This window comes from Toxotes jaculatrix, chromosome 3 (genome assembly GCF_017976425.1).
Source record: "Toxotes jaculatrix isolate fToxJac2 chromosome 3, fToxJac2.pri, whole genome shotgun sequence".
NCBI lineage: Eukaryota > Metazoa > Chordata > Actinopteri > Toxotidae > Toxotes > Toxotes jaculatrix.
This window is the reverse complement of record NC_054396.1, coordinates 7,331,044-7,349,837: the sequence shown is the minus strand read 5'-3', so window position 1 is coordinate 7,349,837 and position 18,794 is coordinate 7,331,044. Positions and strand designations below refer to the sequence as shown.

At 43.6% G+C, this 18,794-nt stretch overlaps 1 protein-coding gene across 1 annotated transcript in view; it reads left to right on the top strand.

Moving 5' to 3' along the window:
• The first annotated feature begins 10,349 nt into the window (after window positions 1-10,349).
• The window catches only part of sulf2a (sulfatase 2a), a 50,225-nt gene continuing 41,780 nt past the window's right edge, over window positions 10,350-18,794 (top strand). Inside the window, exon 1 of the mRNA XM_041033262.1 lies at window positions 10,350-10,412. The gene's annotated coding sequence lies outside the window, so the exon portion shown is untranslated. The remainder of the gene's footprint in view (window positions 10,413-18,794) is intronic.

Sequence of the window (18,794 nt, the reverse complement as noted above, 5' to 3'; positions counted from 1 at the left end):
GCCCACAGTCGGTCTGTGCCAGCAGAGAAAAGCCTAGAGTGGCTACGTAATTACTGTGCAGTGCTTCATTTGAAAGATGCAACACTGCTTGTTAGCATATAATAGAGAATAAATGATCACCTGCAGGATGAGTACACACTCATGCAGAGCTCAGGGGGCTGTTTGAAGAATGTACTTCTGTGCAGATTACTGATTGCTTTTCACGTTCACCCATATCAGACCACTTTCTGGATTTCTGCTGTTCTCCCTGAGCTCTGGTCTTAACACACTTAAACAAAAACACACTTGTGGACGTATCCAGCTCAGGCCACAGAGCTCGCCTCACTAACTTTCCCATAAATCACTTCATAAATCACCGCACAAATGTACACTTAAACGATTTCAGATTGCTTTGTAACAGTGACATTACCTGTAGCTGATTTGATATGCAACCCCCCCCCCCCCCCCCCTTTTTTTTTTTTTTTACTGCTGTACAACTGATGGTGACCTCACACTGGCCTGGTTGACATCCAATCCAAGAATTTAACATTATAACCAGATTCTAACACACACACAGGCCTTTGAATGCATGCACACGCACACACACACACACACACACAGGAACAACTTCCACACGCTGCACCAGATAAAACATAGTGTAACAGGAGGCGTATGATCTGGGGTCAGATCAGATAAGGCGAGGCCAGACAGCCACAGATAAGCTCTTTGAACGGCTCTATCTGCAGCGTCAGGGAGACGTCCTCCCCTCCAGCCGTTTCACATGATGACTGCTGGCCAGGCCGTTGCTGCTGGCCTGTTTGTGGCCTAGTCCTGCTACTAATTAACCAGGAGAGCCCAGGGCCCTCTGACTGACTGCCTTGTCTCTTGCAATCCCCCCCAACTCAGGATTGCTCATGCATGCATGCTAACAGACACTCACGCAAATACACACATAGACACAGATTCCTATCTGTGGTGGACCCCAGGAGGACCTTAGACGGTGTAGGTGGCCCTCTTGTGGTACAACATGGATTCTGTGGAGGATAGAAAGAGATGCTTAAGTGTTCCTCCTAATGTTGAGCTTTTCTCTCTCTTCATCTCTAAACCCTAAACCGTACAAAGTAAATAGTTAAAGAGCACATGAAGCTTCAAACATGGTTATTGCTGCATACAGAAAAGTATCTCTATCTATTGAAAACTGTTTCTTTGAAACTAACAACTACTTTCATCATCTAATAATCTGCCAGTTATTTTCAGGATTAAGCAATTCATCATTTGGTCCCAGCCAAGGATACTTCTGAGGTTACTTCTGCAGTTCCCAGGGGGTCTGTGCAAAGCGCCTGAAATAGTTCAGCTAAGTTGAAAAATTAGAAATTAAAAACATACATCTGCATGTAGAGTCAAAATGACGCCACTGACAACGGTTTGTATTTGACAGTGCCTGAAACTAGTTCACAATTGAGCACAGAAATGTAAACCATTAGCTAAAGGTAATGAGCAAGTAGTTCAAATGCTGTGTGAAGCTAAAAAAAATGAACAGTCCAAATAGCTAAAATAGTGCAAAAGGTTGAAAGGAATGATAAATAGATGAAAAATCTAAAAGTTTTCTTCCAGTTTACTGTAAGCTATTTCTATCATTTATCTACTGAGTAGTAGCAGTAGAAATGCAAGCTTAAACTAAACCACCTAAAAACTGACAGCTGACTCATATGCAAAAAAATACAGTGCATCTAATCACTTTTATATAGTCAGTAGTGTTAAATAACATCCACCTCAACAATCAATGTAAAGAAACGCACTTTGAACCTGAGGATTGGGTCACAGGGGCACACCAAACAAAAGGGGAGGGGACCCTCCAGTATCGTCCATCATCGTTTCTCAGAGCCTGAGGTGACATCTTCAAAATGCTTCTTTTGCTCGACTCAGCTCAAAACACAAATATATTGAGTTTACAGTCAATTCTCATATTAGAGAAGCTTCAGTTGGTGAATGTTTGACCTTTTTTTCTTTATAAACAACTTAAGACGTTTCATTTTCTTTCCATTTATCAGTTAATCTTTTCAGCATTCCCACTGGCTCATAAACACACCTCTCTTTTTCTATCTGTCTCATCATGTAAAGACGTTACTGTAGGTTCTAACCAAAGAACATTGACTATAAAGGTCACAGTACTCATGTTGTTGAGTCTTGTGCTCTTCATTGTCTAATGTAAGCTTCTGATTAAAGTCCAGTCGGTGGTCTGTGCTGCGTTTTAGCAGCGCTCCCCTCCCACGGTGCAGAGGTTAAAGCCCAGTTAACCTCATATGTCCAGGAGCATTCCAGAGACTGTCAGCTGTTTTTTTCCTGAAGTGTCCCATCGAGGGTCGGGGGCCCTGACGCTGGGAAACCTCTCTTTGTATCCCCAAGATAAGGAACAACACAATCAAGGTGTTTTAACAACCACAAAGTGCACACACACACACTCACATATGGAGGCTGTGCGAGTGTTGCTGCTACTGGAATCTCACCATGAGTAAGCATAGGTATATTTATGAGGACCATCTGGGATTTGTGTGTGTGAGGGTGTGTGAATAGGTGTATTTGTGTGTCTCAGTTAGTGTGTTTGTGTCTGTTGGTTGGACTAAAAATGGTGGCTCGCTCACCTGTTCACACACTGACACACACACACAGGGTGGACAGAAGGGGAAGCGGCCTGTTTTCACAGGGCCACAGTCACGGTTGAATGTACACACACACACACACACACACAGTGACCTCCACATTTTTTTCCCTGCGCTCACCTGTTTGTTCAGAGGATGTCTGCAGCCTGATCAACTTAAACACAGCTCCAATGTTTCCACGCTACCTGTTTGAACAGCTGAGTGAAGCGTTGACTTTAGCACTTTGCACAATAGCACGGGATTGGTTTGGAAACACACACAGGCCTCCTCCTCCTGTGCTTCTTCTGCTCGCGTGGACTTGCGTGGATGTGTTAAACGCTGCCCGGTGACCCACTGAAAGCCTTTCTTTTTTTTTCTCTTTCCCTTCAAAATAGCTCACTCTGGTCTGATGGAGTACAATAAGAAATCTGGTTTTAAGTGCATGTTTGTGGTCTGCATTGCTTACTATATATGGGCTGTGCCTCCCAGTCCAACATCTAATTATGTGTTGAGCACTGATGGGAAAGGATTACACACACACACTCACATCCAGCAGGAATCTGTAATTGTGTGAATGCTCTCTGTGGATGTTGGAGTGGATGTGGAGTATGGGAAGCAGTGTGCTATTGAAGGAATGCCCTGGTGCCAGTGAGACTAGGGAGCAGAGCGGCAGACGGGCTGTGGTGGAGCAAAAACAGGAGAGGCGGCAGCGTTTATGACACCGAGCTGCATTCCTCTCTCATCTATAGGCTACAGCTGTACACTGGTGTGCATCATGAGCCTTTAGAGGAACACCTACACATGCATGCAAACACACTCTTAAAAAACAAGAGGCGAAAAGGTGTACATGGAAAAGGGTGGTAACTTTTAAAACTTGGACCTTTCTATCTCATATAAGCAGTGAGGGAGACTATTACAGGCGTAACGCGGCGCAGTGGGCTCATCGGCGTCCGTCTGTCGCTGGCCAGCCCGTTTTGGGGGTCCGGGCGGAGGGGTTTTGTGGCTGCGGTGCTGCCTGAGGCCTGGCTGGGCTGATTTACAGCCGGCGTGGGGACATGTGCTGGGGATACTCCCAGAGCAGCCTGGTGGGGGCCAAAACAGCCACACTGCTGCTGCCTGCACATCTGGAGTCTAGACTGAGTGGCTCTGCCGAGCGCCTCGCTCCCTCCCCTCTTCCCTCTCCACATCCACATCCATCCATCCATCCCTCTCAGCTGCTCTGCAGAGCGCCCCCCGCCCCCCCCCCCCCCCCCCCCCCCTCCACCCTCCCACCTTCATCAACTGTTTGTGTAGCTGCCGGGGCTCAGTTGAAATTTAAGATCAGCTCTCACTTTTTCCTCTCTCCCACTCACTTTCTTTCACCCTTGTCTCTCTCTTCTCTCCCCTTCTTACCCAGCCTCCAACACATCTGATGAAGGGCAAACTAGTCAGAAAAAAAATGAGTGTGCGTCATGGAGAGCATGTGGAAGACATCATAGAGGGGATTGTTATTCCTCTCCCTCTGAAAGCCGGAGCCTAAGTGTTCACAGGGGGACCCTCCAGTGATCTTTCAATGAATTGAGGATCAGGCTCCAGAGCCAAATAGTGGTCATATAAACATATTAGCTCTGACATACATAATAAACAGCAGTGTGATAAACATGATAGTTCACATACTCACACTCTCCCTCACACACACACACACAGTCTAGTTTTAATGGTGGCTCCTGTTGCTTTCTGTCAGGACAAATGCTCCTTGATCTGCAGAGGACCTTGTAAAGATGAAGACTGCTGTCCAATCTGACACTCCTGTGCTTTATCCACTCTTCCTTCACCCCCTGACTTCCAACACAGTCACACGCACAAACACATCTTCTCTGACCATTCCTTTTTACCATCCTCACTTTGTTTCACACATAAAAAGAGATAAAGCTTCTTATGCTGATGTTTTCTCTTAGCTTTGTTGCACATACATCACATGAGGGACCAGTCATAATGTCTAAACAGAGACATATGTGTTATCACTGACATGATGGACGAAGCACTCGGCTTCATTAGATAAATGTGTTTTGGTGAGTGGGATGGTTTTGGGAGACAGTTAGGAACTTCTGTGTTCAAGCTGACACAAGAATTATTATGCAAATTATCCACTGTGCCTGGCAATGGCTGTTTTAAATTTTATAACTGCTTCATGCATCAGGGTTTCCCCTTGGCACATGAGTACAATCACAATAGTGTCTCCCATTTAAACAGTGGAAAGTTGTAGCAGAAACAGCTTCTGTCAGTGGATCCAGAGAGGCAGGCGTCAGTGTAATTTACTGCAGACAAACAGCGACCTCTCTTTCTTTCCATGTAGCCTGATTTCCTCAACCAGTAATGAACATGTCTTTTTTTTTTTTTCACTGCCGTGTTCACCCAATCACGTTCACACCGTGTCATACACTGCGGGAAAAATGGCTGCGTTCAACCCTCTGGTGTTAAACAGGTCGTAAAAGCGGCTACGTGATACTCTCCAACAAGGCCTGAACCTGTGCGGCTGCTCGCCTGACTGTCGCCTGCCTGCACCCCACCCCCCCCACCCCTCAAATGGAACAAATTATCCAGCTACTTGGCTGAAACAAGGTAATATTCATTTTTGAAAGAAGTAAAGAAAGAAAGAAAACATCTGGATAGCACTGGTTGGTGTTTGCGTTCTCTGGAAGCCATTAGAACAAACAGTGTTCCTACTTTAAATGGTCTTCTCTCACTCTCACGTTTCACTCCGGTTGGACCTTGCACATCCTCTCGCCACCTGTGTCAGCTCCGGTTCCCACCCTTATTTTTTGTCACAGGACAGACATGGAGAGTGAGAGACGGGAGAAAGACAACAGATACAAGAGGAGGGAGTTACCATGAAAGACAAAGAGAACAAGGAGTCCCAAGTGCTTGAGGTGACCTCAGCTCTTCAGATTACAGGTGCAAACCTTCAGCATGGCTCTCACCGGCGTCAAAGCTGTGGAGCTTGAGTATCACACGCGACAAAGGTTGAGGGGACTGAGTTTGCTGCTCTGCGAGAACCACACAACTTAAAAGTTCTCCATGACTTCAAGTGCCAAGCTGACCGTGGCTGATGTGAGGAACAAAAGGTGATCTCCTCTGACGTCCTAAAATACCTCCTGTTGGTCACTGACTAAAGCCTGAACTGATGCTTTAGTCAGAGGAGGATCATAAAAACATTTTTTAACCTTTCCAAACAATGAAGCAGTGGTCAAAACACTGCTGACGTACCTATTTTTTCCCCATTGACAGCCACAAATAGACCCCGATGCCAAGCCATTTACTGTAAACCAGACTGAGAGGCAGCTGAACGGATTTTGTTATTTCAAGACTAAGTGCTGATTCATATTGTCCTACTGAGACCCATATATTGCACAATAAATGTGTGTGCGTCCAAGAGTGAGAGTGTTTTGTACTCATGAGTCTGCCCAGCTAAAGAAAGTTCTTGGTGTCCCGTTGTTGCACAATAAGACACCAGCTGGCTGACTAGGCGTGTGCATCGCTAGTGTGTGTTGAGACCCGCCGACTGGCACAACACTGTGTGTGAATCATCAGGCCTTCTGAGGCAACACCACTGTCAACCTTAGGCCTGCCCAACGCCCCACTGGGAGAGGCTCAACAGCAGTGGCGGTGCAGCCAGACTGGTATTAACTGTGTTTGTACGCAGAGAGTTCGGCAAACACAGGCTTAAGGTGTTATCCAGCAACTTGGAATACATTACGCCTGGTGATAAAGTCAGACATGAAGAAAAGCAGTCAGTCTGCTGCAGTGGGCGAGAAGTGTTGTGTATATGATCCCAGTGCTGATAAAGCAGTGATACAGTCATAAAATGGAGGTGTGAAGAGAAGCAATTACACAGCAACAGTGGGTGAGAATTGCTTGTGTGTGTGTGTGTGTGTGTGTGTGTGCGTGTGTGTGTGTGTGTGTGTGTGTGTGTGTGTGTGTGTGTGTGTGTGTGTGTGTGTGTGTGTGTGTGTGTGTCATCCGCCTGGTTTGATAAAAACAACAAAGAATAATTAATGTTAATGCTATGCATTACCAATGATGGTCACTCGGAAGAATTTGTTCCAGAGCTTCTCTGACACTGTCACACTTTGCTGACTGAAAAATTTCAAATCCAAAATGCAGTTTTTCATAACTGCAGTCATACATCAAATGGAGATTTCTAACAGTGTTGTTTTTTAGCATCACACTGGGAACTGAGCAGAATTTAAAACTTAGTGTATTTGCTTCACATCATAACAGGTTTGTAGTAGGTCTGTGTCTGTGGGCTTAAAACGTCTCAAGTGAACAAGTGGGATCATGTTAAAAACTACTCCAGATTTTTTAAAAATATACATTTGATCAAATCTTGTTTGGGAACGTGGGAGTTGGATGAAAATGAAAGAGTAGTATCGGTGGTCATGCCTTGTCAGTTAGAACCAGACCAGAACAGTCTCGGTGACAGGTGACAGGAGACTTGTTATTATAGCACTGACTCAGCTGGATTATATCAATATAATCCAAAGTCTCTATGAGTGACTCTTCATGTGTATGTGAGCCTGTGTGTGCATGTGAGCTAGTACAAGCCAAACCAGTCAGTCACAGCGACTGTGTAAAGAGCTTTACTGTGCATCAGCTCCAGTTGTAAACTACTCCACTTGTGTTAACCAGCTTTGTAACAAACTGCCTTAAGAGCGTTTTTTACGGCCGTGTTATGGCGTCCTGAACCGTCCCACTGTCTGCAGGTGGCACTTAACCTTTCGCTCAACTTCTCCTCACTCCGACTGTATCTCCCTCCTTCTCTTTCAGCCATGTTTGGTCTCATCTTACTTTTTGATTCACTCCATTCAACACGTGAAGTGAAACGATCCATCTTTCTATATATGTATCATCTATCATCCACCTATTGTTGCCATCTGTGAGCTCACTTAGTCTGTGTTGGTGAAGCAAACGTTTGCCAGGAGATACTTGTCAGACTCACAGTAATGCCTGTAATAACAGCTCCATTGGTAGTCACAACAACAACTGTCAGAGACATATTTAAAAAGATTACGGGCTCCTTTCCCTGGGTGTAGGCTGTTGTTTCACGTGCAAAGGCTCTGCCATCACCTTGTGAAAACACACAGGGTGAAGCTGTCATTTGGCCTTCATGGGTACAGTAGTTTTCAGGACTAAAAATAGGATTGTTAAGGTAGAGCATGTAGTTTGGATGAGACGCAGCTCATGTGTTTATGAAGCCTGTCCTCCAGGAGCTCAGTGCCTTTGGGAAATAATGAAAAATAAACACAGAGCCTTGATGTTGACATAGAGATAAGAGATCCACAGGTTACTGCGGCACTCCTCTCCTCTCTCTTACTCTCCCATGGCTCTTGGATGAGTTTATGTAATCTAAGCAGATAGCCTTCCCCTGCCCTCCTCCACATACAACCCCCCCCCCCCCCACCCCCACCCCCCAACCTCCAGGGCAAAGCACGTCAGATGCTACTGTCATGTCTCATTTATACTCATTGCTTTGCAGCTGTAAGGGATAGATGGAGGGTGTTTATGATACTGATCATCTTGAGCCGAGGTTTCACACACATGGTTAGGGTCTGCGCATGTAGTCTGATCAACACAATAAATGAAAGCAGCACTTTATTTTCCATCCATTAATTGTGGTTACAGACTGGCTATCTGGACCTACAACTAACAACTGAAGTCCTTCCCTGGTTTGTGTTTCTGTCACTTGTAAAGATATAGTACATACAGGGATTTGGGGGAAAATCTGTTAATGCTATTACATGAAACGCCCCTAAAGATTTGACACCAAATTTTACTAATGCTCCTCAGTCTGCTCTTATGATTAAGGTGTTAAACCACTTACTCCACTGCATTTTTCATGTCCTGTCCTCCTTAATGCAGAAGGTAGTTTGAGACATTACACGCAGAGATTTAAGGGCGTTTACATTAAGAAGCGTGTGCAGATAAAGGGAGTATAAAGACCTTTTTAAGATGTTTTTGTGAGGGATGTTTGTCCCTAGTGTACCTAAAATCACAGATAATTTCAAGGAAATACTTTTCTCTAACAACTCTTGAATAATACCTGGATACCCTACATACATCTACAGATATGACATTTGTAATTAGGGCTTTCATAGTCTGACAGAGAATGGAGGATGGAAAGCCAGATGACAAGGAAAATCCGCTAAGAGATTGTGCTTGATGCAAAGGGATTATGTTATTATGATAGATTAGCCCACACACCTCAGATCCATAAATTCACCCACCAAGTAAACTACAGCCCAAACAAGCTTTCGTGTTATTGAGAGATATTTTTTGAGAATGCAAATAAACCCACACATTTTCCTCTGTCCTGCCAGCTGAAGCTGACCCCGAGCCAGTCCTACCGGAGCAAGTCCTGCAAGTACTGCTTGTGAAAATAATCCAAGCTGGTGGCGCCCTCTTGTGTCAAAACGAGAAAGGATGTTTGTTTATTTATTTAACTCGTGATTTCTATCAGAGCTCTTATCACAAATGGCTGACTCGTAGCTCCGTAGCCTGCATAAACATGATTTTAAGCACCAAACCTTATATGAGTGTTCTCCTGAAACACATTTTAATTGTGTTAATTAATTGCTTTAATTGTTAAAGCACAGGTGTAATTTATAATATTATAATATTGATTATGGCTGCCATCCACTCAGGGCTTGATGTCCTGGTACTGTGCATGTTGACTGGTGAGACTATAACATCTAAATATGACGGGTTAGTCACTAATGTTATTATATATAACAGGTCAAATCACCTGAGGGGAAAACCTTGTGCTGAGTGCTGCTGTAAAGTCCCTAATCAAAGTAGTTCACCTGTGACCGAATCACAATTCAGATATTAATGCGCCGTCTCTACTCGTCAGCCTGGTTTTTGCTCGACAACCTCGCTCTTGAAATTAGGCAATTGTAGACTTTTTTTTCTCGAAAACCAGGAACTAAACTACTAAAAATCACCGTTAACTAGTAAATGCCGTTTTGTGAACCCTTGAGAGTTAACAATGGCGTCGTTAAAGATCGGTAGAGGTCGCTGTGAACCAGTTATAGGCCGGGCGGAAGCTGCCCACACACACACACCAGGTAGGACATGGCACAGGTGTGTGGATTTGTCTTTAATCATTATTAACCTTTATATTAACCTTTATTAACGATTTGCAGAGCACCAGGTGTGTAAAGGCTTTTGTAGAAATGTTAGCAAAAATAAATAAATACTCGCTTTTAAAGTTTTATTATCAATTTTGAAAGGTAAAGTCAGAAGAAAAGTAAGATACAGATCTAGCATTAGTGTGACATTAATGTAAACCTTGTCTTTGATTCACCAACAATGAAGTCAAGTGTTTGCTTTTGCACATTAACACTTTCATCAGTTTTTTTCAGCACTGTCTGTGAATTTTGTATTAACGGGCTGTGAGTGATGTTTGGTGATTCAATAGACTGAATGAATTATAGATGTGCCCTGGAAAATATCGTTCTAATCTCTGAACAAAACATTAGAGACCTGAAGAGCTGTTTTAGCTTTCCTCCAGTCTGCCTCTAAGACATCCAGCCAGAGCGAGAGACAGGCTGGTGTCTGTCATAAAACACTCTTTGCCAGAACTGGTTGTTTGGTATAATTGGGACATCTGTGTTACAATAAGGACATTCACTCACTGCATTATGCAATGTTCTTTTTTTATAGACATCCTGTGACAAACACTGTGGTTTCGAAGCTCTGCCGGATGCAGGTCTCAACCAGACAGCATCTGAGCTGTTCGAGTCATGCATTCACAAGGTAGGACATTACGGATTATAAGTTCCTGAGGGAGTATTCAGATCTTTTACTTAGGTATACTTTTTTCAAACCTAATCAGCATTGTAACGTTGCCATTTATTTTTATACAGTTTAATCCTAAGCTTTAATCCTAACCTTAAAAGACAGCACTCAAGTGACTGGACATAGTTACTTTCCACTTTTCCTGACTGCATGTGTAAAATCAGCGTCTGCAATGTAACCTATGTGGAAGCTCTTTGTTTCTGTCAGTTGCTCACACACCTTCATACCACATACAAATTCTATGCAACCATAGTATGTATAGTATCACAGTGCTGTTTTATCAGTTAGCATATTTACCTTTTTTCATACGAACATGAAATGACATTGCCGCATTTAAATTTCAAGCTTTAAATGTTGTTTTTTTCAGGATACTGTCACACTGTGGTGTTGGCACACTTGAATAGAACAGAGCCGTCCTTAATGTTCTTAGTAACACCTGCGCTTCTCCTACTGTGACAAGGCAGTGTTTGCTGTGAAATGGCCCGTTATCATTTATTATCATTACGAGTTAAATTCTAATGTTGTAGAAAGTGTAGACATGAGAAATGTTTGACATACCTACAAATATCATGTTTTCCAAATGTATAGAAACTCAGTCAAAATGCTCTTTTGCATAGAGAAATACATCTGATTAGATTCTAAAAAACATCTGCAGTATGATTACCCCCTTTATGGTGAACTCATTATAAGCATACAGTATGTTGTTGCAGGTAGTACAAACTATAATCAGATCACTATAATCTAATTGCGTGTAACACATCTCTCCTCAGCCTCTCCATGTGCAGGATTGCTACTGTGAATTCACCTCACCTCAGCTGTAGGTTTCTCTTGTGTACCCTGATCTCACCGTGTGTTGGGGTTTCTTCTTCTCCGTTGGTGGGCCTTTGTCCCCCCCCTCCCTCGGTCCCTCCTCTCCATCCATCTGTGCTCCTCACTCGCTGACTTTGTCTCTCCTCTGAGTGTGTTCCAGCCATATTGTGGTTTGAAGTGTTTCTGCTTCTAATGAGCCAATTGTTCTTGTGTTTTGTTCCCCCTCGGGGAGCGTTGTGTAGCTAACAACATTCTGCTCACAACCATTTTAAAACATATTCACTGCACCGGGGAGGGATCGAGGCCAACAAAACAATAATGCCTCGGAGCATGTACAAAATGAAAAATGTGTTAATGACAGTCGCACCAGCGAAGTGACAGCGCATTCTTTTCCTGTCAATTAGACCTTGGTTATTCAAAAGCAATTTGCAACTCCCTGCAGAGTAAAATGTGTGCCATCTCCCAGGCCTTACTCTGTGATTGTGTAAGTGATGTATTCATTCCATTTCTCAGTGTGCGTCCTAGTTTGAAACATAGAAATAATATTAAGGTTAGACATAAACCACAGTGCTGTATCCACGCAGTGTTGTTCTCATGAAAACACAGAAAAGTATAGGTCTATTTTGAGGTGTAAGTGTGTGTGTGTGTGTGTGTGTGTGTGTGTGTGTGTGTGTGTGTGTGTGTGTGTGTGTGTGTGTGTGTGTGTTTCTTTCTGTGTGCATAAGTGTGCCCATGACCGTGTACAAGGGGTATCGATACAGCTGGCATTCAAAACCCTGATTAATTGCCATGGCATTTGGCTGTTCTCGGTAAATGCCATATCCCATGCTGAGTGCTTGGTTAATGGATGTCTGCCCATTGCAGCCCCAGCGTTGGCCCTTTCTCCTCCAATTTTTCCTCTCCTCTCCCTTCTTCCCTCTCCTCCTCTGCTCCGTAAAAGGTTAGCTGTGCTTTATCAGCAGGAATAGACACACGGGTGGACTGATCCCATGCAGCTCAGATGTCCGTGCTCTTGACAGTTTAGTCCAGAGTGGGCTGTGCCATACAAAGGCTCAGCCTCTTCTCTGTTTCTAACCTCAGCAGTTCAAAGGTAGCCTAAGGTTACGGCCTGTCCCTGCTTCTCTTTAATCTACAGTACATGTGTTATGATAAGAGATGGGAAAGAGCTCTACCTTCAAGTGTGTATACCCCTGAGACCCAATTTCAGTTTGTCTCTATATCTCTAAGAAGAAGAAAAAAAAGATATGGAGAATTAGCTTTCGTCCTCAAGTGAATTAGTTTTGCTCTATCTTAATGAGGTTTGCCATGTCAGAGGGAACAGTTCAGAGCCTGCATGCTAAACAGACTGAAATTGGAATAGAGTATTAGCCCCTTAACTGCAAAAATACCTTCTCTCTCTCCAGCTCTTATTCCAGCACTGCCACGCAATTACCCTTATACACAATTTTATCTTGTCACTTCCAAATGGGAATAGAAGAGCAAGCAGAGGAGAAATCATCTTGTTTTTTTTTCCTTTCTCTTTTCTTTTTGGAAAACTAATTCCAAAATCTAATTAACTGCAGAAAAACATGTCACCAGTTTGGCTGGAAACATCGAGTGTAGTTATGCAAATGGACCCAAGGATTGTAGAATGTGATTTGACAGAATCTCATTCTGGACGGTGCGAGGCCAGATAGAAAGATTAGTCAGCCGTATCTGAGTGGAGGCAAGCAGGAAGCGATGAGCCTGGTAATTTATTGTGTTGGTATTTCTCCTGTTTGACTTCAGACAGCTCATTAAGGGGCGAGGTGTCACCCGGCTGGACAGAGAGACAGACAGGAGCATTTCTCTAATGGGCCCTCCTCTGCTCTGTCTGCATCAGCTCTTTCCTCCCTTTTGCGTTGCTGACTTTTTTAATATGAGGTGCCAAATAAGATTTTACACAGTTCATCATTTTGTTTCTCACAGGGGAGAGGGAGATGCTATTTCATCCTCCCACTTGTCTTTAGTCTGCTTACAGGGCTGTTTTTCGGGGCAGTCATTGAGAAATGGCCTTAGGGCTGAGAAAAGGAGCAGAGGTCTGTCGTACATTTATTTTTTATTTTTCGACACGATGGAGAGACAAAGAAGGCTGCAGCGTTGTAACAATCTGCTGTACAGGTGTCATTCTGCTGTAGCTGGCTGGTGAAACTGTTGGCAGGGAGTGGTCCATATGCTGTGAGAGAGCTGAAACTTAATTAACATTTTTCTCTGCTAGTGGGTACATGCACACAGGGCGAGGATATCACACTGACTAATCTAACTACACCCCTCTCAACTCCTGAAACAGGTGCATACGAGCAAAACATCTTGACTTTTAAGAGTTTTTGTCACAAGTATAAAGATAACCTTATTCACACACGATGAGTATGCCCCCCTGCAGCGATGACCTTTAGGTCACCACGTCAGTCCCTACACCGGGCTCCTCAGGGGCCCTCCTCGCACCCTGGCAGCTCCCGATTGCATGCCAGTGAGCGTTTGTTTGCAGACACACAAAAAAGAGGCGAGGTCCACTCTGGTACAAACAAGTAATTAATTATTAAGGACACCAAACACGACTGCTTGCTAATCTACACAGACGTTTAAAGCCCATTATTTGAGGCACTTTTCTCGCTCCAGTGAATGCTGAGGTTGGAAGGCTGCGCTGGAGGGCACTTAAAACTTCACCGGGGCAGGGTGTGTTTTTTTTTTTTTTTCAGGGTCCTGTGTGATTCTGTTCATGCACAGCTGTGTGCTGCAGTAGGTGTGTGGGTCCTGGAAAGCATGTGCTGATCAGTATTAATATATAAACAAAAAGTTGAGCGTGCGCACCAAGCAGTTTCACTTAAATGCTCATTTAATTATACTGTAAAATTCACCCCTGTTTCTGAGTAATTCAACTCCTCTGTGTTGCCGCCCTCACAATGTTTGAAAGTGATTACAAATGTATTTGTGCTAAAAACACTGGGGTGCCTTGTTAGACAAACCCACAAGTGCTTCTTATTTAATATGTGTGGCAGATATTACACAGAGTGCTGTACTTTAGGAATGCAAATACGATGGCGTCAGAGGGGTTTTAGTTAATTAGCTGGAGACGAGATGCTGGCTCTGGCCCATAGCGGCTTGTGTTCCTTGGGACCGCAGACCTCAATGGGGGGCCGCTCTTTGATCTGTGGATCCCACGGTCTGCTAACAGTTCCCCAGCCTCTGCGATGTTGCTGCACACGGACAGATGGGAAGGATGTGTGCGTGTGCACGTTTTGTGCACATGACTGATCCAGTCTACTCTGATATTTGTTTTTTTTTTTCCCTTCACTTCGTTTGCTGTGAGTTTATGAACAGGCAGATTCAATTGAAGAAACTTTTCAAGTTTGACTCGTGATAGTTCATCTTTTACAACACAGAGAAGAATGTATGCCTGCTCTATGTTAGAGGGAATCCAGCAGCATTTCAAACTGGTTTCAGCTCTTTGAGAAAATAATCAGTTCATCATTGAAATTCCACATTCTGCCCATGATGGGATTCAACACAATTTCAATTAGGTGCTTCCAAAAGTATAACAGCTCTTCCTCTTTCAGCAATAACTGAATACATGTAAACATACAAACACAGCTAACAGTTTCAAAGGCTGACATTTATTTTCAAGGCCAAGCTCTGGCTTGAAAAGTAAAGAACTCAGTACGTGAGCAAACAGAAATGCTTCATAGTGGGCGGACGGTTTTCAGCACTGCTATTTCAGTGAAAAGACTGAGACATTAGTCAACTTTTCAAAGTTGTCTCTTTATCATTAAAGTCATGTATTATTATTATTATTATTATTATTTACACTCATGATGCACAGTAGAAGATTTATTCCTACCAGACCTGAGTACACCTCCCCCTGCTGGCTGATGATCAAACAACATGGGCTCCCTCAGTGAGACTGGCAGGGTGTCTCAATTCTAATTACTATGTGCTAATACAGCATGCACTAATGTTGACAGCACACTGTTTTGGCAGATAGAGTACACAAGAACTCAATGCAGTGTACTGTTTTGTACTAACAAGGAATGAGACCAGCCGTGTGGGACCTCAGTAAAGCTGCAGCTCGGGAACAAAATTTTAAAAATTAAAACTTGAACTGTATAAGTGAAAATGTTACGTTTCCACTGATATTTTGACTTGTCAAATACAGGCGTGACTAATAAGATTACTATTGGCTGTGTTTCTATTCAGGTACTTCAGTTCTTTGGCTCTGACATTGGGCTCGCTGTCACATTGCTACCAGGGCACCTCAGTGAGATGGAGCCGCAGTTAATTTTATTAGTAACACCTTAGCTTATCCTTCTGTGACAATGTGCACTGTGAGAGAGGTTTCACTTTACTCCATCTGTCAGCAGCTCTTTCATGTCTGTTGTGCACTGCATTGTGGGACAACAGTGGCCAACATCATTGCACTTAAGATTTTAGTATGCATGGTGGCATATGTAAGTATACTAAAGTTTGGCATTTTTCCACTGTGAATGCTCTACATACTCAAAGCGCTGTATAAGATGTGGAATGACTAGATATATGCAACCGGGACACCATCTTCTTATTTTCCCTTGGCTTTGTGTCTTCTTGCTTTGTGTCTAGACTCTGCAAACTGTCTCAGGAAGGTGCTGGAGGAAAATTCACAATCTGAAGTACAATTAAAGAGGATAACGGCTTTTCTCTGTCTTTTATGTTTTATTGCAAAGTTTTTAGTCAGAGACTTATTCAGACTTTCTTCTGTCTGAAAAATGTCTATGACCAAAAGCTCAGCAATTAAATGTGAAATCTGCAAAGGAGGAAACTTTGTTGAAGCCTCTATTCTTTTTAATTGTACCATTCAGAGTTGTGGGAGACTAATGAATGAATTATAACATCACCTCAGGATATGGAACCAACTACAGGGAAAACGATGGTCGCTCATAACTGACTTATTAATTATTTATATTTTCAATGGGAGCATGTGATGTGACAGTGACAGGAGGGATGAAATAAGTAAAAGGGGAATCCATTACCCTTGACAGGACAATGTGTGGCGCACATCATTGCCGGGATGTAATGAATGTTGGGATATTCGGCTAATCAGTGCTTGGCATTCTGATGACCTTCTGCGGCTTGGGAACTTGAGTGGAGGAAACATTGTCCAGGAGCAATGAACATAGCTGCAGAATGCAACTGATTCAACTATTTGCATTTATAATTAGCGAGGAAAGCTGTCCTCTGGACATATGTTTAATCCTCTGATGTTTGTGTGTGCTGTTTGTGTGCAGGCACTGTATTTTAACACACACTGGAGACACGTTTATGGTATGTTTTAGCCTACACAAGCTGAGCAGGAGGATATAGGTGGATAGAGTAATAGTCTGCCTCTGAAGCTACATGCTCAGAGGTTAGATAGCCCTAATACTATTCTACCTGCAGGACCCGCTGTGCTATTTTCAGGAGAATTGTTTCACGACGCCAGGACTACTCTCTTCCTCAGTCCTGTCAGTCCTGTGTCCTTGAGTCCCCACATTGTCCGCTCCTGGGTTTTTCTCCTCTCTTTCTCCCTCAGTTCTTCCCCCTTTTTCAGTTTTTCTTCATAATGTAGCCATGATGATGTAGAGCTGTCTCAATGCACAGGACCCACTTGACATCCACACACACACATTCAACCAGGGATTCACAAAGTGGATGGTTGGCAAGATGCAAAGGATGTGTGTGTATGTGTGTGGTGGTGGTGATGGTGAAAAGAAGTCAGCCTTGAACCAACTAGCCCAAACCAAGAGAATAATAGGAGGAGTGCTCTCAGAGATAGAGCTGGCGAGGAGGAGAAGACAGTGAGGGGGTCTGCCTCATTTGCACTGAGTCCTCCCCTCTTCACGCAGCCAGCTGACAGGGGATATTTTTATCAGCCTGGCACACACAGTGCAGAAAAGGAACAAATTCATTTGTAACAGCACACTCCCAGCCAAGGACAAGATCTCAGCAGGATAGAACATAGCTGTCTTTCTGTGCTATCAGAATAGGAATCATTCATTCTTATTTATGCACCTGCCTCGGCTCCGTTATGCAAAGGTGGTGCACAAGGCCGTGTCCACTTTGTGTGCAATGAATCAGAAAACAGAAAAGCAAAATGGTTTCCCCAACGTCTGGAACCTTACTGTGTTTTTAAAGTGCAGATATTTCTCTCTGTTGACACGCAAACATTTGTATTCTTTTTTTGTTGCATGTTGTTTTTCTCTTTGTTTGTCTTTTCATGTCTCTCTGTGACTTTTCTTCCTGACCCTCTGTGGGAATTTCTCTGGATCCATTTGGGTTGGAAGATATCAACCTGTAGTAAGGAGATTTTACTCTGCTCGTATACACCGGTTTGACGGAGGATACATCTGTTGAACTAAACCCAATTATAAGTCAGCGGTATGACACAGCTTAAGTGTGCGTGAGAGTGAGCGCGAGAGAGAGAGAGAGAGTGAGTGGGAGCATGAATAAACCATGTGCTAAAGTGGTGTCACTGGGCTGCTGTGTTGGCATGTCGGCACCGCTCAGGAAAAACATGTCCGTCTCTCGGGCATTGTCTGTAATCCAGCATGTTAGAGCAGCTAGATGGCTCCTTTATGTAAGCAGCCCCAGAGTCTCAGACATCGTCTGATATGCATATAGTGGAGAAATAAATCATTTTCCAGCAGTATATTTTGTTTTAAGATGATTATGAATAGTATTAGAACAGCCTAATCCACACTTACAAAGGGCTGATGGTTCCAGCTGGCTTGAATGACATTTTTTTAAAAACAGGATTAGTGTTGAATTCACCTGAAGTTAAAGCATGATATATATATATATATATAGTTTTTATCCTCAAATCCCATGCAGATCCCCTGCTCTGAATAGTTTGTTTTGCTTCTGCATGGGACAGTCATGGCCAGAAAAATACTGTTTGATTTTCTCAAAGCAGCATGGTTTCATCTTTTTGCAGTGACACAAATGCCGTAGTGTGCCAAGCTGACAGATAGATGATCCATTGCAGGCGTTGTAATTGAAAACACTGAGAGGGGGTGGACAATTAATCTCTCTTTCTCTGCTTGCTTCAAATTTCCATGGAGAAATACCTCGAAATGCAGATAATAGATAAGAGTGTTATTGATTAGATGGGGTGGGAGGAGAGGCGAGAAGGTGCAGAGGTTCTCCATCACTAATCTCTCCGGCTGTGACTGCATCTAAATAACCTGCAGAGAGGGATAAACAGGCGCATCCATCATGGGACGAGTGGTGCGGACAGTGATGGATGCCTCTGCCCTCCACCACCCTCCGCCGCACCTCTCCCTCCTGGTCAGGGATAGGAAGTGACACCGGCACTCAGGAGAAATACCTGGCTTGAACCAGGCAGGCAAATGCCTCCTTTAGCTCTGCAGTGATGGAAGGATTCAGGGCAGGCTTTGTGTGTGCGTCTGTGTGAGTTTGTCGAATCGTCCCCTGTCCCCCATCCCCTTGTCTCTTTGAGTTTGTAGGATTATCTGTCTTGATAGATCCTGTTTGTTTTGTCCA